This window comes from Lampris incognitus, chromosome 15 (assembly GCF_029633865.1).
Source record: "Lampris incognitus isolate fLamInc1 chromosome 15, fLamInc1.hap2, whole genome shotgun sequence".
In the NCBI taxonomy this organism is placed as follows: Eukaryota; Metazoa; Chordata; class Actinopteri; order Lampriformes; family Lampridae; genus Lampris; species Lampris incognitus.
The window spans coordinates 1,757,845-1,780,262 of NC_079225.1; the positions used below are offsets into that span (position 1 = coordinate 1,757,845).

The 22,418-nt window shown below is 45.9% G+C and overlaps 2 non-coding genes and 1 pseudogene across 2 annotated transcripts; all 3 read right to left on the bottom strand.

The window, feature by feature from the left end:
- Positions 1-2,990: 2,990 nt before the first annotated feature.
- trnah-gug (transfer RNA histidin (anticodon GUG)) lies at positions 2,991-3,062 on the bottom strand. The gene has a single exon. It is a non-coding gene; the product is annotated as a tRNA-His (tRNA).
- A 393-nt stretch (positions 3,063-3,455) lies between these two features.
- Positions 3,456-3,527, bottom strand: trnae-uuc (transfer RNA glutamic acid (anticodon UUC)). The gene has a single exon. It is a non-coding gene; the product is annotated as a tRNA-Glu (tRNA).
- A 58-nt stretch (positions 3,528-3,585) lies between these two features.
- On the bottom strand, positions 3,586-21,181 carry LOC130125470 (uncharacterized; annotated as a pseudogene).
- Between the last annotated feature and the right edge of the window lie 1,237 nt (positions 21,182-22,418).

Genomic DNA, 22,418 nt, shown 5'->3' on the forward strand with positions numbered 1-22,418 from the left:
ACATATATCACTGGATACCGTTACAGAGATCAATCTCCTGACTTCTAGAACTTTGCCAGGTTGCACAAGTCCTACTTTGAGTCATTCTTGGACATCAGCCTCCTGCTGGTCTCCTGAGCCCGGATCCTTCCATCCCTCTTTTTCTGCCTCAGTCACCATTTTAACAACCCTCTCAGTGCTTTGTGTGTGACAAGACCAGTTGAGCACCTCCATGGGGTGTTGGTGAAGTTCTTCACCTCCCAGGTGCTTAGGGAGCAGGTGAGAGGTGGCTCTGACACACCTTCTGACCAGCTGATCAAGTCACCAATGCTGGAAGCATCACATTTGATGTCAGGTGTCCTTCGGGTCCTGACAGAGGAGTCCCCCAGCTGAGTGTCTGGGTCCCCCTCTCCCCTGATGGACAGGATTCTCCCCCCCTCAATCCTCTCCTTCTGATCCTCAGAGCACAGCGGTGCTTGGAAGATGGCTTCACTGTGGGCATACCAAGCAGATCTTCTCACAGTCAGCATCACAAGGTCCAGCACCTCCTTCCTCTGGGACTTGAGGCAGTCCAGCTGAAACAGGATGTGGCTAGGCCCTTCGATCCCGGAGTGTTTCACCTTCACGTTGAACCAACATGGATAATACCCTCCAGTGGTGAATTCCACAATGAATTACAGATTCTTCAGGTTCTTCCTTTTAAGTCCATGCTTTGACACCCAGAACCAAGTCTGTTCACTTTGGTGAACCAGCAGCTGTGGTTTACTGTTCCAGTCTCCAACAGAGCCTTGCAGCCTTGCAGGAAGCACTCCGTCCCTGGCTGCACAGACATTTCATAGCCATAGTGTTGATCAGTTGAGCGATCTTGAATGACCTTGTCAGGAAGCTTGATCAGTGGAGGGCCAACACAGATCAGGTGAAGTTTGGATTGATATCCAAGTCTGCAGCAGAATCAAGGAGCTTTCCTTTTGGCCCGGATAATTTGTTGTCTGACAGAGTAGAGCCATCAAGGTCAACAATGAGACGGCACAGGGGAAGCTCACCAGTGAGCAGGTTGCACACCAACCAGACCAGCTTTCTCCCCAGGTGCAGCTCCAGCTTATGCATTATGGGTGAAAGCCCAAGCCAACCTTTCCACTTTGTGGGACAATAAAGTTAATCTTGAACCTTGAGGGGGAAAAATAGAAAATGTGAAGAACAAAAAAGCTACAAAGACCTTCAGTATTAAAAAGGAAGTACACTTTACTTGAGCTCTAAAAAGACTCACAATGAATGGACTTTGGAGTCGTCTGGCTTGTACAAATTTGCTTTTTATTGGTTTACTATTTTATTTTTTTGCCCCCCCCCCTTTTCTCTCCAATTGTATCCGACCAATTACCCCACTCTTCCGAGCCGTCCCGGTCTCTGCTCCACCCCCTCTGCTGATCCGGGGAGGGCTGCAGACTACCACATGCCTCCTCCAATACATGTGGAGTTGCCAGCCGCTTCTTTTCACCTGACAGTGAGGAGTTTCACCAGGGGGACGTAGCGCGTGGGAGGACCACGCTGTTTCCCCCTCCCCCTGAACAGGCGCCCTGACCGGCCAGGGGAGGCGCTAGTGCAGCCACCAGGACACATACCCACATCTGGCTTCTCACCCGCAGTCACGGCCAATTGTGTCTGTAGGGACGCCCGACCAAGCCGTAGGTAACACGGGGATTCGAACCTGTGATCCCCGTGTCGCTAGGCAACGGAATAGACCGCCATGGTTTACTGTTTTTGAATGACAATTGTAACTGTACCTCATTGTTGTAAATAAAGAAAGTTTGGGGGGTTTTTGGGGGGGTAGGGGGGCAAGGTGTCCTATTGAGCTGAAACTAATGCTTCTCAAAGCTTGGTCAGCTTGAAGGGAAATACATTTCTACTGTGTCCTAATAGACACTATCAAGTACATGAAGTATCATCTGGATGCTTTGAGACCGCTGTCAGCACTTGTTACAGGCATAGCATGCTTGGCATTAAATATATTTAAGAAAAAAACAATACAATAATGCTAACATGTTTAATAATAATAATGGACTACATTTATACAGCGCTAAATTTTGATAAATATTAGAAGTACATCACAAGTAATGACAATGTGTGTTGCTGTGATGTGGGTTGGAGAGAAGAGCAGGATGTGTACAGCTGTGACAAGCATCTCTTCATTTGCATGTGACGTCATGACAGTTCATCTCATTGTGTATTTGAAACATCACAATATGCCTTTAGTCTGTGATGACGTACAGTTGTATAGTTGTGCGCTGCTTGTGGTGAGCTGGACTAATGTGTTGGACTGTTTCACTGTGTACATGTGTACTTTCTCTTGGTCTGTGCCTGTGTGTGGGCTGTTCTCAGGTTCAGGACACAAAGGCTGCAGGACGCAGTCTTGCAGCTGCTACAGAGGAAGTCCACAATGTCTGCAGGAAGCTGCAGACTCATCTGCCACAGGTCCCAGACTGCATCCTCATCCCATGTGAGGATGAAGAGGACACCCTCATGGACCGCTGGCTCCATGTGAGATCAGTCTTTTCCTCACCCACACCTCTTCCTCACCTCCTGCTTTCTTCTTCTCCTTTCTTATCACACATCAGGAGCTGTTGGACATGTAGTCCCTCCAGATTGGACATGTAGTCCCTCCAGATTGGACATGTAGTCCCTCCAGATTGGACATGTAGTCCCCCCAGACTGGACACGTAGTCCCTCCAGCGAGTTCTGAGTCTACCCCGGGGTCTCCTCCCAGTTGGACATGCTCAGAAAACCTCTAAAGGAAGGCGCCCAGGAGGCACCCTAATAATAATAATAATCATGATAATAATAATCATCATCATCATCATATTAACAATAATAATAATAATTATTATTATTATTATTATGGTGGTTTTAGGTAGGAGTGAAATCCCGGTCGTGCTAGTGTTAAGGGGCTTCGCAAATATTTTCCCAGGAGGACATTAAAATGACCTCCTTCACAGAGTCAAAAGCTTCACATCCGCTGCTGTGACCCGGATTCGAACCAGGGTTGCTGCGGCCACAACGCAGAGTACTGACCACTATACGATCACAGCGGGTCAGTCAGGTGATGGTGACGACTCACTTTGACCAAACCACGGACTTCATACTGACCAGCGCCAGTCCCAAAAAGCAGGACGTGTGTCGGTGTGTGTGCAGACTGTTAGAAAAAGATGGAGCAGTCGTTACTGAGGCATCTGGTCCGTCACTTTAAGACCCACTGACATGTTTGGTTCCAGCAAAGCTCGCTGGTCATCTTTACACATAACTGACCAACACTGGACATTGTGTAAAACTGCACACAAAGTTAAATTGGTGTTTATCCTGCCGATATGAGTTTATCGCTAACAGTAATGAACACATCTAGATTGTTTTCTATTTCATAAACTCAGGGTTGGATTATACGGTTTGATTAACGTTTAGGAGAACACGTGATACCGTATAATATATTCCCATACCGGGAATCGAACCCGGGCCGCCTGGGTGAAAACCAGGAATCCTAACCGCTAGACCATATGGGACCTGAGAACCAACCACTGTGTGTTTTATTCCAGCTGGCGCGGGAACATGGACTCACCATTATGGCTCGTGGTAGACCTGTTGTAGCAGTTGATCTTTACCAGGGGGCGACAAGGGCACCTCCTCCACACGCACTTTCGTGGGGCCCCTCAAAAAATGGCACAAAATGTTTTCCATCACCACTGCATCCTGTTTGAGAAATGGACGATAATTCAAATCAATGATAATGTTATTACTGACAGGTAAACATATATATGAAACAGATCAAGTAAATGAGTAAACAACCATATAAGTAGTACTTAAATGTTCCCTGTACATACTTCGAGGCTCTGTGGTGGGGTGTCTTCCTCCATGGGGAGTGGTTCTGTCTGGATTCTCTGCAGTACTCGACTAAAAGCAAAAGTGAACTAGAATTACAATGTCATATCTTTCCAGTGTGTGTTACTTGACATACATTGCAAATCACTTGCATAATGGAAATGTACATAATCCATATTGGAAACCCCTAAATGATGAATTGTTGTTATGACAGATGCTACTTTGAAAATTGCAATCAATTGCTAATTGGAGTATACAGCAATATAACTTTGCAGCAGGTATAAAACACTGTAAAGCCATTAAGAATCTTAGCTGGTTTGTTAAATACTAGTTGCACACCCTTGCAGTATAATTATACCCCAACAACGATGTTTTACATTGTACAATCAGTCACTCATCACTAGCATGTATATCGATCATACACTATATGGACAAACATACTGGGACACACCTCTTAATCACTGAATTCAGGTGTTTCATTCAGATCCATTGCCACAGGTGTATAAAATCAAGCAGCTGGCCATGCAGTCTGCATTTACACACATTTGTGAAAGAATGGGTGGTTCTGAAGAGCTCAGTGAATTCAAGCGTGGTACTGTCATAGGATGCCACCTTTGCAATAAGTCAGTTGGTGAAATTTCTTCCCTGCTAGATATTCCACGTTCAACTGTAAGTGGTATTATTGAAAAGTGGAAGCGTTTAGGAACAACAGCAACTCAGCCATGAAGTGGCAGACCACGTAAAGTCACACAGCGAGGTCACCGAGTGCTGAGGCACATAGTGCGTAAAAGTCGCCAACGCTCTGTTGACTCAATAACTGCAGAGTTCCAACCTTCCTCTGACATTAATATCAGCACAAAAACTGTGCACCAGGAGCTTCATGGAATGGATTTCCATGGCCGAGCAGCTGCATGCAAGCCTTACATCACCAAGCACAATGCCAAGCGTCGGATGGAGTGGTGTAAAGCACGCCGCCACTGGACTCTGGAGCAGTGGAAACGTGTTCTGTGGAGTGACAAATCACACTTCTCTGTCTGGCAGTCTGATGGACGAGTCTGGGTTTGGCGGATGCCAGGAGAATGTTACCTGCCTGACTGCATTGTGACAACTGTAAAGTTTGGTGGAGGAGGTATAATGGTATGGGGTTGTTTTTCAGGGGTTGGGCTAGGCCCCTTAGTTCCAGTGAAAGGAAATCTTAATGCTTCAGCATACCAAGACATTTTGGACAATTCTATGCTTCCAACTTTGTGGGAACAGTTTGGGGAGGGCCCTTTACTGTTCCAGCATGACTGTGCCCCCGTGTACAAAGCAAGGTCCATTAAGACACGGTTGGGTGAGTTTGGTGTGGAAGAACTTGACTGGCCCGCACAGAGTGCTGACCTCAACCCCATCGAACACCTTTGGGATGAAGTAGAACGGAGATTGTGAGCCAGGTCTTCTCGTCCAACATCAGTGCCTGACCTCACAAATGCTCTTTTGGATGAATAGACAAAAATTCCCACAAACAAACTACAAAATCTTGTGGAAAGCCTTCCCAGAAAAGTGGAAGCTGTTATAGCTGCAAAGGGGGACCAACTCCATGTTAATGACTATGGGTTTAGAATGGGATCGCATAAAAGCTTCTGTAGGTGTAATGGCCAGGTGTCCCAATACTTTTGTCCATATAGCGTAACTTCCCAGAGGAAATGACTCCAGCAGCTGCAGGCACCACCACCGCCGTATTTCAGGCATGTCAAACTGATACAATATGATAGTTGGAGATTTGTAAAATGTTAATTGTGAAAAAAAAGTATTCTCACTGTCCATTTTCTCTAGAAATTATTATAAATGTACAAACCCCAATTCCAATAAAGTTGGGACGTTGTGTAAAATGTAAATAAAAACAGAATACAATGATTTGCAAATCCTTTTCCACCTATATTCAGTTGAATACACTACAAAGACAAGATATTTAATGTTCAAACTGATAAACTTTATTGTTTTTTTGCAAATATTCACTCATTTTGAATTTGATGCCTGCAACATGCTCCAAAGAAGCTGGGACAGGGGCATGTTCACCACTGTGTTACACCACCTTTCCTTTTAACAACACTCAATAAGCATTTGGGAACTGAGGACACTAATTGTTGATGCTTTGTAGGCAGAATTCTTTCCCCTTCTTGCTTGATGTACGACTTCGGTGGCTCAACAGTCCAGGGTCTCCGTTGTCGTATCTTGCGCTTCATAATGGACCACACATTTTCAATGGGAGACAGGTCTGGACTGCAGGCAGGCCAGTCCAGTACCTGCACTCTTTTACTACGAAGCCACGCTGGTGTAACACGTGCAGGATGTGGCTTGGCATTGTCTTGCTGAAATAAGCAGGGACGTCCCTGAAAAAGACGTCGCTTGGATGGCAGCATATGTTGCTCCAAAACCGGTATGGACCTTTCAGTATTAGTGGTGCCTTCACAGATGTGCAAGTTACCCATGATGCCATGGGCACTAACACACCCCCATACCACCACAGATGCTGGCTTTTGAACTCTGCGCTGATAACAATCTGGGTGACCCTTTTCCTCTGTAGCCCGGAGGACACGACGTCCATGATTTCCAAAAACAATGTGAAATGTGGACTCGTCAGACCACAGCACACTTGTCCACTTTGCGTCAGTCCATCTCAGATGAGCTCGGGCCCAGAGAAGCCGGCGGCGTTTCTGGATGGTGTTGATATCTGGCTTTGGCTTTGCATGGTAGAGTTTTAACTTGCACTTGTAGATGTAGCAACGAACTGTGTTAACTGACGATGGTTTTCCAAAGTGCTCCTGAGCCCACGTGGTAATATCCTTTACAGAATGATGTCGGTTTTTAATGCAGTGCTGCCTGAGGGGTCGAAGGTCACGGGCATTCAGTGTTGGTTTTCGGCCTTGCCGCTTACGTGCAGAGATTTCTCCGGATTCTCTGCATGTTGTGATGATATTATGGACTGGAGATGATGAAATCCCTAAATTCCTTGTAATTGTACGTTGAGAAACGTTGTTCTTAAACTGTTGGACTATTTGCTCACGCAGTTGTTCACAAAGTGGTGAACCTCGCCCCATCCTTGCTTGTGAACGACTGAGCCTTTCGGGGATGCTCTTTTTATACCCAATCATGACACGCACCTGTTTCCAGGTGACCTGTTCACCTGTGGAATGTTCCAGACAGGTGTTTTTTGAGCATTCCTCAACTTTCCAGTCTTTTGTTGCCCCTGTCCCAGCTTCTTTGGAACGTGTTGCAGGCATCAAATTCAAAATGAGTGAATATTTGCAAAAAACAATAAAGTTTACCAGTTTGAACATTAAATATCTTGTCTTTGTAGTGTATTCAATTGAATACAGGTCGAAAAGGATTTGCAAATCATTGTATTCTGTTTTTATTCCCGTTTTACACAACGTCCCAACTTCATTGGAATTGGGGTTTGTACACAAACTCACATCAGTGAAATCAAATGGCATTCCCAGGGCCACATAGAGGGCGTCTGAAAAACAATCAAAACTCTTATGTTGTATTAAAAAATGCAGCTTACAAATGAAGTGTGTAGTGTGTAACACACAGAGGTAGTGTTACAGCAATTATAAGATCACTTACCATCAACATGAATACCCCACAGTCAATGCCTCCCAGCTGCAGTGGTGCATTCTGTAACTTATAAGTGGAATAAGACAATATACATTCTATGATTATACTTTACTTTACTGGTGGAAAACATTTTGTTTTTACACGTAAAGAAATTAAAAAGCTTCACCTCACAGTCTCCCAAGACAGATGTGGTCCACTGGCCATGAGACATATGATTCGCCAAGTTCCTGTCATAGGAGCACAGTGTGGCTGTTAGCGACCAACTAACAATACAACACAGTTCAGTATTGTGCATCTTTTCTTGAGCAGGCATAAGTATGGCAAGTTAAAAAAAGAAAGGGTTGGTGTTTAAAACAGAACCACCCCCTCGTGTTACAATCAGTGGTTGGGTTTCACTGCTGAATCTGACTACTATTACTACTGCTGCTACTTCTATGAAGAATAATTATGTATGCCAAATGACACATTTAGCAACACAAGAAACAAAAAAGTATGGTCTTAAACTGAACTACCATAGCATGGGTGTCAAACTCCAGTCCTCCGAGGATTAAGTATGAACAAACAGAAGTGTTAGTATGAACTCCAAACAGTTGCATATTGTTAGTACGGATGAAGAACAGTATATATTTTCCTGAAATTTAAACCTGAAAATGTCAATGTAGCTGTGTTGTCCAAAATCTAAAGGGTTTAGGGAGCCTAGACAAAGCAACTCCCTAGACTTTGGCTTGAGAATCTGTGAAGAACACGACATTAAAGCTTTGAACCCTGTCAAGTGTCTTTGTGATCACGTCCGTGATGAAAAGCAATACACAAATAAACTGGATTGAACTGAATTAACAATGTGAACTTGTCCGATTCAGAGATCACAATGCACACTTTTGTTATTATGAACATAACCAGCACAAGTACAAAGCAGCTGTGGAAAAAGGATACAAAGAAACAGTTAACATATACAGCAATGTAGCTTAACCTCACGAACTACTAGCTAACTCACATTAGTGTATCACCGAGTCCTTGATCCTACACATTACATCTACATACAGTACATAAGATATGAGACAGGTAACTTACACATGAAATCCAGTGGCCCGATTCCCAGGAAGGGAGAAAGATGACGTCCTTGGCTGAGGCATCGTCCTGTGAGATGGGATAAAAAAGGTGATGGAACAACCTGCAGTAAACAGTAAACTAGTTAACACATCATCGTACGTGCCATGAATTTTAAAGGATACCAACAGGTAAAGCCTCCAGGGGAGTGCCGTACAATGGTGGCAACCAGGTCACCGCCACAAAGCTGTTTACAGCCAAGCCATCTTTGCCCTGAAGAGAAATAAACAAGATGGTGCCGTTTGTGTCACTATAAATCTTGCATAATTACTACACATACGACCAAATATACCAACAAAAACAACCAAACTGACCTCTAACGCTGCCGTTTGAGTTATGAGGTTGAAACATTCATTGGCAAGCTGTTAAGAAAAGAATATAAATGAAAACTGATGTATTCTCATAATAAAAACACATAACATTTAATTCAGTATAATCAGCATGAGATGTGGTTCATTAGCGTCGCCTCAAACTCATCCAAACCCAACAACCAAAAGCCACGTCTCTTTAATGCTTGGGTTGAGCTCAGTTGTAGAATCTCTTCATTTGGACCATTCTCTTTATCAAGACATAAGCCAGCTGGATAAAGCAACGAAAAAATGTATTTAAATACTAGCTAAATTAACAGTATTCAATCAACATCATTTATGAAAATGTTTGCAACGTTTATAAGTCACCAGATTCTGCTGCGCTGGGAGAAGATCAACAGCCCAAAGCATCCTGTTCTCTCCCACATTTGGAAGGTCTGTTGTCAAACCCGGGGTCAGCTCAGACACGGGATCAGGAGTGTGAAAAGAAGGAATCATATTAGTATTACAATGACTCTTTTTACTGGCTTCACTAACTGATTATCTCTTACCGTTTGCTGCCTCAGAACTCCACCCATGTACATCAACTTAAGACAAAGGATGTTGTGATTTGAACCATTGTCCCGGATGTTATACGTTACTGCACAGTGTCCAAAGTAGTGTATGGACACACAGGAGAAGATTATTCCAGTGTTTAAAAATTAAAAGGAAAGAACTAGTGCAAAACAAGCTCCTAGAAATGACCTCAAACATTACTGACATGTCATGAAACTTCTATGCATCATCCTTTTCTACTTGCATCCCCCTCCCTCACCGGTCTGTGACATTTCCTCTGAGTCAGTGGGCCGCTGTGCCTGAAGTAAAGAACTTTAAATCACTTGAGACATCTTTATGACCGCGAGAAGATCAACCATTGAAAGAAAATAAATGTGAATGAGGGTAGAGAAGTAAATTACCCAGTGTTACCTGCCCATTACAGTCCAACTGTAGCCGGACAGCTGTACCCACCATGTTTTGTACACTGGCTTGTGTTTTCTTACTGCATGTAGTGTTGTAATGATGCAGTATGTTGTGCCTCATGAAGATGCATGCAGATGGACTGTTGTGTTCATGCAGTAGTTATTTTTCTTTAATTCAGAAAGTAGTTGTTCTGCACATTGGCTGTTTACCCAGCCAGCCAGGTGAGGGACAAGGTCCATTTCTGGAAGAGCATCTCTGGCATCCTTGGTATTCCTTCCATGGAAGATGTCGTACAGGGCATAGTGATCTGATGGTCCTGTGAGTGGGTGGCTGTTCTGCTCAGTGTTCGTCTTTTTGGTCTTGAGCCAAGGTAAGTTCACTTTGAGCTTGCCCTCCACAGCCAAGTGGACGTTTTTTGGCATTGCTTCAAGAAGGCGCCCTCATATGGTTGGAATGGCAACTTCGTGGCTCCCTCAAGTTGGTATGGGTTGCTTAACCTCTTGCAAAGTCATATATTGAAATGTTTGGGACGTGTTTGCAGGATAGAAGGATATCAGCAGAGTCCCTGGGACTTTCTGCTCCTAAATTCGATTTGATTGAGCAGACGACTGCACAGGGGCACGGGACTACTGTCCACCCACCTAAAGAAAACTACTGTGAGGTGATGAGAGTACTGACGTGTGACAGTAATGGAAAATAACCGACACCGATTAATTAGTACGATAGTGCATTATACATGGAGTTTGACTTAGTCCTGTGGCATAGTGGTTATGTTGCTATTAAACTGCTTACAGTATCGCTATGACATCATTAGTGTTCTTCTGGCAGAGGGTCTGTTTTATCCCTGTTTTAGCTCAGGCCTCCGCTGCAAATATGAATGTTCTTAACTGATTTGCCTCATTAAATAAAGGTTAAATAAATAAATGTATCTCTTTATATTAACCAGATGACACTGGTATGTTAAAGACTTATGTTTAGAAAGACTAATAATAACTTATCTTACCAGAGGCTCCCCAGACCTCCTGAAACACCTTATCATAAGAGGATCTGTTCTTCATTTCTCCCCGAAGTCTTAAGACAAGGTCCATCTTTGAGCCTTTTGAGTCAAGGCCATATTGCTCGCACAACTGTCGAACCATGTCCACCTATTATTTCAACGCAAAAGGAAATCAATAATCACACAACAATATCTTGCTAAATTTACAAGATTCTTAATGATTAATTACTTTAACTAGCTGCTACCCTGAGGTTAGTCAGGACGTCTTCAAGCCTCTCCTCGGTTAAAGCCAGATCAGCCACTTCTCAGGACTGCCTTGGTCCATGGAGCTTTGCATATTCCATGTTTAAAACGGTGGCATCTTTCCCGGTCTTTGGACCAATCCAAGGGGCCCAGCTGTGGTATGAGGGAGAAACCACAAAGGGGTTCTTTCTATTGCCTTCGGAGTGTAAAATCATGACAAATAATTTGGACTGACTGAGCATCAATATATTAGAACGGTTGATATATGAGCACAGTGGACCCACAGTGGTACATCTAGGCCATCTGTTGACTAAAGAAATACTGGACAGAGACGGCTGACTGACAATAAATAATAGTGTTATCAAGCATGAAGGAAAGTCATTCTGTTGCAGTAGTGGATGGTCTTGGGGGAATACACAGTATGTGTCCCAAAAATGCTATATTATTTTGTATACTTGGAGTAAAAATTACTCACTTGGTAATAAGCCTCTGCACACAAACTTGGAAGTCACAGTCTCCCAAAAGTCCTCTATATCCACATTTCCATCAAAGTCCTCTGGTGGGTCCTCCACATCACTTATTGTAAAATCAAGTATTAAGAAAACATTGTGAAATTAAAATGAAAAAAAAGTATCTCTAGAATAGGATGCACTTCCATGACTTTAGGGACTTACCAGGCATATTGAAAACTGCCTTTTGTGAAGGTCCATCATGACGACTGCTGGATGGTATCCACACTTAATGCAGGAATACATGTAGTCGTGCTTTGTGAGGGCTTCAGAGTGCATGTATGCATGAAGTATTGTGTCCTTACTGGGAAATATCTTCTGTTCAGTCTTCTCCAACACTTCAATGGCTCGGCTAGCAGCATGGTGGGTCTAGGACAGTGTAGAAGACTCAGTAAGGGACATCCTCAAAGGACAACAATACTAAAGCATACCTTCCAAAATGATCGCTTCTTACCTGGAGTGATGTACGAAGGAAAATGCACATATGTGTGGGGTACTTGGGATTTAGTAGCCTCCCATCTATTTTTTATTTTATATACTTACCTTCATTGACCACTCACTACTAGTAAAGAGGAGAATTGTCTGCTGTGTTGTTGTGATAGCCGGTTCTCGCCACAGGAGGGCACTGCAGGTTAATTGCTTCTAGCCTGTGTGACGTAGTGCTGGCTCCCGCGGTGCACTCTGGGGCATTCGGGTAGAGTCGTCAGATGAGTGTTGCCGTTCGTATAGTGAGCCGTGCTCTGAAAACGTGTCCTCTGTAATGTCTATTTGACAGATGGAGTAAAACAACAAAAACACCAGCCCTTGTAAGTGTCATTCTTATCAAGTGTGCTACAAATATTGGTGCCGAAACCCGGGATCAGCGCCATTGCCACCATTGTCAGGAGAAGAAGTGGGGAGCGGAGTGAGAACACGTGACCAACAATGGAACTGGAGCTTGAGCAACTGCAAGACAGGCTGAGTGAGACCCTCCTGCAGTTAGGGCTGGACCAGTTAAAAGAGGTGTGTGTTATTGCTAAAGTCCCCACTGAAAACCAGACAAAGAGGCATGCGCTGATCAGACTTATTAGTGAAACTGTGGATGAAGCAATTGAGAAGGAGGATGAAGAGGTAGCACGTCAGTTTCTGTCCAGACTAGTGGACCTCTCTAGTGAAATGAAGCAGAGAGGGGCGGAGTCACATACTGGTGCAGGTGCAGACAGTACTAACAAGGATGCTGCTGAATTGGCAAGCTTACATGAACAATATCAGGCCTTACAGTCCAGCTTTACTGCATCCACAAAAGCGCTTGAGGAAGAGATATCACGCCTCAGTGAAAAACTAAGTCTTAAAGAACCCAGTAGACCTAGTCAACCTTCAAACCCAATCCCGTCAGTAATCCAACCCCCTGAAGTGACCATACGCAGAGACTTTAAGATAAATGGCCAAATAGGAGAACGGGGGCAGATAGACAAGTTGTCTTATATAAATCTTACGCATCAGATTGATATGGGGGTGAGAAAAGGCCACAGCGAGTTGGAGATAATAGAGGCTGTAATCCGAGCCATCAGCCCTGGGCTGACTCTCCGTGACTTGTTAGAGATCAAAACTGAACTCACCCTCCCTCAGCTGAGGACCATTCTGAAAGGCCATTTCAAAGAGGATAGCTCTGTGGACCTATATCACCGACTAATCAACATCACACAGGACAGTCAGGAGTCACCACAGAACTTCCTGTTCCGAGCCATAGCATGTAAAGAGAGACTCTTAGCAGCAGCGAGAGAGCCTGGCTCTGATGAACAATACAGCCCTGAACTGATACAGAAGAAGTTCCTAAGAGCTGTGGGAACTGGGCTAGTGAATGACCAGGTAAAATATCAGCTCAAGAGCTATCTCGATGATCAAGCAACTACTGATGATGTTCTCATTGTTAAGATGATAGAGGCCGCAAGTTTCGAGTCAGAGAGACAGCGGAAATTCAAGAAGAGCTCCCACAGTAAGGAAACCAGAGTGCGGGAAGTGCGAGCTGAGGCACATCAGTATCTAGGAGCGGAAGCTGCAGTGGTCGGGGGTCAGGAGTCGTCGCCATCAACATCCGCGAGTGTGAAAGCCCTTAAGACACAGGCAGGGAACCAAAAGGAGTCTGCGTTCTACGAGATAATCCAACAGCTGAAAGGAGAAATGGAACAGATGAGAAAAGCCATGAACCACTCCTCGGGCCAAAGACCTTCTCGTCAGCAGCAGCCTGTGAGGAAGCGTGGATGCAAAGCCTGTCAAGACAGTGAAAGGGGCGACCAGTGCAACCACTGTTTCAAATGCGGACAGAGTGGCCATCTTTCAAGAGGGTGTAGAGCTCAGAGGCCTGAAAAATCGGAGCAGGTGGACACATCTAGCTGTACTGTCACCAGCAAGCTCATCGACGACAGTATTCAGCTACTAGAAGCCAGAGTGTCTGCCCGACAGCGAGACGAGGCAGGGCGGGAACAGCAAGCACCCACAGTGAGTCATATCTCCTCAAAACGCCAGTCACAGCTGCTGAACCTAATTGGAAAGAAATACATGATAAACTGTTACATTGATGGTGTAGCCACACAGGCATTGTGGGATACCGGGTCGCAGGTCTGCCTAATCAGTGAAGAATGGAGGAGAAAACATCTCCCACACACCAAGGTGAGAAGCACAGAAGAGATCCTTGGCCCTGGCACCCTTACTGGTAAAGCAGCAAACCAGACAACCATTCCTTTCTCTGGATGGGTGGAAGTGACTGTCTAGTTAGCACCGAATAGCACCACTCAGACCCCACCAATGGAACTCACTGTGCCAATACTAGTAACCACACACCAGGGCACCGCAGAAGAACCGATCATCGGTTACAATGTAATTGAACACCTGTTAGAGTCTGGAGCTGGACAGCCATCAAGTGTAATCACAAAGGCACTAAGCATTGCGTTCGCGGTTGACTACAAGAAGGCTGAAGTCCTCGTGAAGCTGATAAAGAGCCGAGATGATATGGAAGGTGAGGGGATGGTTAAAGTGGGCCGAGAAAGCATGACTATTGCGGCGGGCCAGACAAAGACTGTTAAGTGTGGTGTTAGAGCAGGGCCCCTCCAAGCAGACCAGAACGTCCTCTTTGAGCCTAATGTGAACCCAAAGTGGCCAGAGGGCCTGAAGGTGGATGAAAACATTGTATGTTTACAGAAGGGAACCTGGTCACGCATCGCTGTCCCAGTGACTAACGTCACAGCTCATGACATCACACTGCCGCCACGGACTCCCCTGGGGCAGACCCAAAGAACTAGAGCCATCTACCCTGCCGCCGTGAAGCCGTTGGATGTGGATGGGACTAGTACAGTGAACCCAGTCATCCCAGGGACCTCCACAACAGGTACAGAACGAAGACCTGTGATTAGAGACACAACAAAGCTGAAAGGGCCAGGTGATGTCAAGACGGAACACCAGGAGGAAGATCTATGGGACCCGCCTGTCCCTCTGAACCACCTGACACCTGAACAACAACTGCAGGTGAGAGAGCTACTGCGGGAGGAGAGTAGTGTGTTCGCACGCGATGACCATGATGTGGGGACTATTCCATCACTCCAGCTCAAGATCCGCCTGAGTGACACCACACCGGTGAAGCGGACATACACATCAGTCCCAAAGCCTCTTCATAAAGAAGTGAAGGAATACCTCGAGGATTTACTGAACAGAGGCTGGATAACTAAGTCAAAATCACCCTACTCAAGCCCAATCGTGTGTGTGCGGAAAAAGGATGGGAGCCTCCGCCTCTGCTGTGACTACCGTGAGTTGAACAAGAGGTCCATCCCAGACCGCCATCCAATACCACGCATCCAGGATATGCTCGACAGCCTGAAGGGGAGTGCCTGGTTTTCTGTCTTGGATCAGGGGAAGGCATATCACCAGGGGTTTCTTGAGGAGTCCAGCCGCCCACTGACTGCATTCATCACCCCGTGGGGATTATATGAATGGGTGAGAATTCCCTTCGGACTGTCCTCAGCACCAGCAGAGTTCCAGAGGTCCATGGAGGAATGTTTGATTGGGCTGAGGGACGACATTTGTCAGTCGTATTTAGATGACAACCTGGTCCACTCAACCACATTCGACGAACACCTCCAGCACCTGAGAAGAGTACTGCACCGCTACAGAAGCCATGGAATCAAGCTGACGGCAAGAAAATGTGAACTCTTCAAAAACCAAGTAAGGTCCCTGGGAAGGCTTGTGACCAAGGATGGATACACAATGGACCCCGCTGATGTGGCCCCGGTCCAGGCACTGAAGGAGAGAGAACCTACGACCATCGGAGAGCTCAGGAAGATGCTGGGATTCATCTCGTATTACCGGCCCTACATACCTAACTTCTCCCGAATCGCAAGGCCTCTCTATGACCTCCTCACCCCAGAGAAGACAGCAGCGGGGAAGCTCAAACAAAAGAGAAAGGACAAGGGGAGGAAGGGCTCCCGAGACCATCTGCCCTCCTCCCACCCAGTTAAGTGGACAGCTGAAACACCAACAGGTCCTCTGTCAGTTGATTGAATTCCTCATCCAGCCACCAGTGTTGGGCTACCCAGACTTTGAACAGCCCTTTATCCTTCACTGCGACGCGTCACGAGAGGGCCTCGGGGCAGTATTGTATCAAAGACAGTCACAGGGTGGGCTGGCAGTCATCGCGTACGGGTCTAGGACACTGACAACTCCTGAGAAGAACTACCATCTCCACTCAGGGAAGTTGGAGTTCCTCGCGATGAAATGGGCCATATGTGAGAGATTTAGAGATTACCTCTACCACGCTCCATCATTCACTGTCTACACAGACAATAATCCCCTCACCTATGTGCTCACGACAGCCAAACTGAATGCGACCACCCACAGGTGGGTAGCAGAGTTAGCCGATTTCCAGTTCTCTATCAAGTACCGGCCTGGACGAGCCAATGGGGACGCAGATGGCCTCTCACGCATGCCGATGGAGCAGTACATGCAGACCTGTTCACAAGAAGTACACCCCGAGGTCATGAACAGTGTGACCCAGGCGCTGTCAGTACAGCTGGAGAGAGCTGAGCCTTGGATGTGTCCGGTAACCATAGCCACAGCACTAGCCGAGTTTGAGAAGGAACATACATCACCTGTGGCAGAGATACCCAGTCAGACGGTGAGAGACGCCCAGAGGGAGGATGCTGTCATTGGTGAGGTGCTGAAGTACATAACCTCCAATCAGTGGCCTCGGGGAAAAACACAGTGTGCGAGCAGGGGTGTTGCGACACTCATGAGAGAGAAGCATCGGCTGTGCCTTGATGATGATGGCATCCTGCGCCGGAAAACAGCTACCCGAACTCAGCTAGTCCTGCCGAAAAAGTTCCATGAGCTGGTGTATAAAGAACCACAGAGACCTGGGCCATCTAGGCGTGGAGGGGGTGTTGCACCTGTTGAGGGACCGTTTCTATTGGCCTCACATGCAGAAAGATGTGGAACATTACATCACACAGGTGTGTAGCTGCCTGAAGACCAAGCGCCCCAACAAACCAACCAGAGCCCCTCTCACCAACATCGTGACCACACACCCATTTGAGATGGTCTCCATTGACTTCTTACACTTAGAGAAGTGTAAGGGAGGGTACGAGTATATACTGGTGGTTATGGACCACTTTACCCGTTTTGTTCAAGCCTATGCATGCAGAAACAAAGCTGCCAAGACCGCCGCAGAGAAGGTATTCGGGGACTTTGTGCTGAGATTTGGTTTCCCGGCGACGCTGCACCATGACCAAGGGAAGGAGTTTGACAATAAGCTCTTCGCCAAGCTGCAGGAGTACAGTGGAGTCAGGGGTTCTCACACAACACCGTATCACCCGCAAGGAAATGGTCAGGTCGAGCGTTTCAACAGAACGGTTCTGGCGATGCTGAGAAACCTGCCAGCGGTTGCGAAAACGGATTGGAAAGCGTCACTCCCAAAGGTGATACATGCATACAACTGCACCCGAAATGAAGCGACCGGATTTGCACCTTACTATCTGTTGTTCGGCAGAAATCCAAGACTTCCCATTGACCTGATGTTTGGCCTTAGAGCAAAGGACCAGGCACTATCCCATCAAGAATATGCAGAGAAGTGGAAGGCCCGCATGAATGACGCCTATCGCCTAGCATCAGAGACAGCACGGAAGGAGGGGGCCAAAAAACAAAACACCATACGACAAAAAGGCCCACGGGACAGAGCTGTATCCCGGATGCAGGGTTCTCATCCGCAACCTGAACGAGAAAGGAGGACCGGGGAAATTAAGACCATTCTGGGAGGACCAGGTGCATGTAGTAACACAGAGGAAGCACGCCGACAGCCCTGTGTATGAGCTGAAGCCGGAGAACGGAAAAGGACGAACCAGAATCATGCATAGGAACCTTCTTCTGCCATGCGACTTCCTGCCGGTGGAGCCAAGAGAAGAGGACTTACCTGTGAAACCTAGACGGGAGAGAAAGAAGACAGACAGACAAATGCAGTGGAACCAGGAACAGGACAGTGACTCAGATGATGAGGATAACTGGAGATGCATCGTGGGACGACCAACAGTCAGAGCCAGTGAGCGGATCCAGAGTCAGCTGAGCCCAGACGCCTTGGAGTTCTATCCGGAGGAAAGAGACGGTCAAGATGAAGAGGATTTTGCGGAGCAGCCTGCAACAATAGAGGACAATGGGACAGTGTCAGAGAATGGCGAGACATCTGGAGCTGAAGAAGAGGATGAGCCCGATGACGACAAGAGCCCGGAAGATGCCTTGCAGCCTCCACCAGAAGATGCCTTGCAGCCTCCTCCAGGGGAAGCTGTGCAGCCTGCCAGAGAAAAGGAATACCCTTTGAGAAATAGAAAACCTACACCAGTGTTTACTTATCACAGACTAGGGCAGCCTAGTGTGTCTGGTAGTTAAGCAAATCAGACAAGTCAGTATAAATAAATAAATGAAAAAAAATTTTTTTTTTTTTTTAAAAACCAAAAAAAAAACTTTTGACATGTTACAATTGTTATAGCTATGTGATTTTAGTTGTCCTGTGATCACCAGACATAGAGTTACTGTAGCATTGGTGTTTTAGAACACACCTGTTACCACCAGGGATATTACTATTACAAAGTTATTTGCTTTTAGTCAGATACTATAGCTCCCCGGCCTCAAGACGGACGAAGCAGTGGATTCAAGTGCACATTATTTACAGCAAACATATACCATTAATAGGAGATGTGTGTTATATGTTATGACTGATTACAGTACAGTATCCAGATTGACTCCTGCTTAGTAATAACCTATCTTTTCAATGAAAAGTTATGCAATGTGGACTGGTAGATTTGTTATGTCGGGACGCCATTATCTTTTTGAGGGGAGAGTGTGGGGTACTTGGGATTTAGTAGCCCCCCATCTATTTTTTATTTTATATACTTACCTTCATTGACCACTCACTACTAGTAAAGAGGAGAATTGTCTGCTGTGTTGTTGTGATAGCCGGTTCTCGCCACAGGAGGGCGCTGCAGGTTAATTGCTTCTAGCCTGTGTGACGTAGTGCTGGCTCCCGCGGTGCACTCTGGGGCATTCGGGTAGAGTCGTCAGATGAGTGTTGCCGTTCGTATAGTCAGCCGTGCTCTGAAAACGTGTCCTCTGTAATGTCTATTTGACAGATGGAGTAAAACAACAAAAACACCAGCCCTTGTAAGTGTCATTCTTGTCAAGTGTGCTACATATGTAATGTTAACAGAATGTGATCATTCAAATTATGAACACCATCACTCCACTCCTGGTATCGAGACATCAGGCCACAGTTACTGCAGGTCCTGCAGTAGGTAGAAATGCCTACAAAAAAGTGTCAGTCATATTAGATCTAAAAACGTCAGTCATACTAGATTTGGCAAGTTGACAGAGCACAGATAACATTTAGTGTAGGGTCACTTTTTTAATATGAGTTACGTTTATCTAGATTACCTTTCTTTTGAGCTCACCTTCTAGAACACCAGTATATGTGACCAATCTTGCCTTTGGTGTGATCAGCACTGGCTCATTAAGGGCTGTGTTCCCTGCCCACTCTTTGCACGTTGCTTCCTTGGGTCCAACGTGTCTTGGGAAGTCTTCAGCTGCTCAGGAGCCGCTGGTCAGATTTTGTGGTAGCAGGGCAGGTATGGGTTTATTTTTTACCAAAGTAGTTGACCATCCTCTTGAGACCTGCATCATCGGGAGGGTATGCTGGTCCTTCTCCATCTTTTTGTGCATTACTCTTTTTTTGTGCTTCTTGGTCGGTCAGTCTCTCCCCCAGCATCACTCTCTGTGGCCCTCACAGTTGTAAAAATGTGCCTGTCCGTCTGAAAAAGATGCCACTTGGCAATGATTTCATGGAGACAGATTGTCTTGGTTTGGAATATGGGCAGAGCCAAGTCTTCCTTTGGGAATCATAAGCAGCTACTACCCTACCAAGTCTGCTATAATATGAGACTTTTGACTCATACACTGAAACATATTTCTTCGAGGGAGCCCCCCCCCCCCCCCATGGCCACCTCAACCGAAAGAGGAATGCCTGCAATGCTAGCTCCTTCTTGTCTGTTTAAACAAGTTCTCTTTCTGTCCCCCGCAAACACCTTGGCAGCTACCATTTCAGACAGCACCTCCTCTTGAAGATTCATGGGTGTAGTCTGAGACTGGGGGCAGAATTGTAGAGATTTTAAATGTTTGCATTCAGATGGGACAATTCCAGTCCTTGCTGCAAATTCTGTATTTGAATTGCATTCCTCCATTTCACAAATGACTTGATGGCTTGCACCCCATGTTTTGTTTTTCTTTTTTGGAATATGGATAGGAGTGCATGGCTTGAAAAAAGATTTTTCGACTGCAAATATCCCATTTTTGGGGTCACCACACTGGCATGCGAGGTGTTGTTTTTCTGTGACATCTTGTACCCTTTTTTGTGCTTCTTCCTGATATGAACCAACAAGTTCTTCCTGTTTATTGTGAGCCCACAATGACTGCACTTCACTCTTTCTTGCCGACGCACATGCAGTCTTACTGGTGCTGCTGCAAGCTTTCCGATGGATGAGTTAGGGTAGTGCATGGAGAGAATGTTGCTGGGGTGGTGAATAGAGGTACTGGTGTTGGAAGTGGAGTTGGGGTTGCACATGAAGAAAATGTGGTTGCTGTAAACTGTGGTGATGTTGGAGGAGTAGACTGGGATGCTGGAGAAAACTGTGGTTCTGGAGAAACGGGTGTTCTGGAGGAGAAAAGTGAGGTGCTGGAGGAGTAAAAAGTGAGGTGCTGGAGGAGTAAATAGGGGTGCTGGAGGAGTAAATGGTGGTGCTGGAGGAGAAGACGGGGGTGCTGGAGGAGTAGACACGGGTGCTGAAGGAGTAAACAGGGGTGCTGGAGGAGTAAACGGGAGTGCTGGAGTGAACGGGGGTGCTGGAGGAGTAAACGGGGGTGCTGGAGTGAATGGGGGTGCTGGAGGAGTAAACGGGGGTGCTGGAGTGAATGGGGGTGCTGGAGGAGTAGACAGGGGTGCTGGAGTGAATGGGGGTGCTGGAGGAATAAACGGGGGTGCTGGAGTGAATGGGGGTGCTGGAGGAGAAAACGGGGGTGCTGCTGGAGTTGTGGGTGGATGTTTTTTGCATAATGTTGAATGTTTAATGAGTGGGACCTTCCTCAGTACCGTGGCGGGACATATGCCTGCCTTACATGCACCCAGGGCCTAAATAATAACAGCTTTGTAGAAGAGGGAGCATACGTAAGTGAGACGCTTAACACAGGGCCATAATTAGTTCAATTAAAAAGGAAATGTTTATGTCTGTTTAATATTGTGTTGAGCTGACACAGGTTAAAATGATAATGTAACAGGCCTGCATCAATAAAGAACCATAACACACAAAGACTCTACATACCTTCATGCTGAGCTGCCAGACTGCTGTGCTTACTTACATGCTTTTGAAGGTGATGGATTTCATTTGGATTTTCTACTTTGTCGCAGAATGGGCAGTGATCACTTCTGCAACACACTGCACATCTTTCTACTTTGGCTTCTGCCCTCGTTTTAAGATTGTTTGATGCATCTGTGGAGGTTAAACACACACACACATACACACACACACGAAATATTTCACACACATGTCGTCCATGGGCCAGGCAAAATATCTGCACCATTCAAGGTGGCAAAGGGTCACAGTCCCAGGTTGTTCTTCACATATCAGTGAACATATTGATATATATCAATCATTCAATCAAGTCTTACTTTATTCAGACACAAAGACAGGTCCATTTTAAAGACAACAACAAAGAAATACAACACAAGACAAGAACACAAAAATATAGCTAAAACAGCAGCTCACAAGTCCACCATGATTAAAAGCTATACAGACATTTGTTCCAGTGTCCCAGAAACAAGAGGAGGACCTGGTGTCACTTTGTGTAGGCTCAGTTAACAGCATTATAATTACATTCTTAGAGTCAATTAATCGACACATACATGTGTACATAACATTCCTCAACACAACATGAAAAGTGGGAACATTACTAGTCACAAACACGTGACCTGCACTTGTCCATCTTGGAAGCTTGAGCAAGATTCTGAATGCATCATTATATGCTACCTGCAGCTTTTTCATTGTTGCTTTGCTATAAGTGCGCCACAAGTGGGCAGTACAGAGTGGAGTACAGTAAGCCCCAAAAAGAGGAGTTTTAACATCATCTGTACACATTTGAACTTTGCGTGCCAGCATATTGGCTTGTGCATACAGTCTGCAACACTGGCGCTGCACATCATCGTCATCACATAGATCATTCCTGATCACGTGACCCACAAATCTCATTTTCTTCACCACATTTAGTGCTTGGTCTGCCAAGAAGAATGAGGGA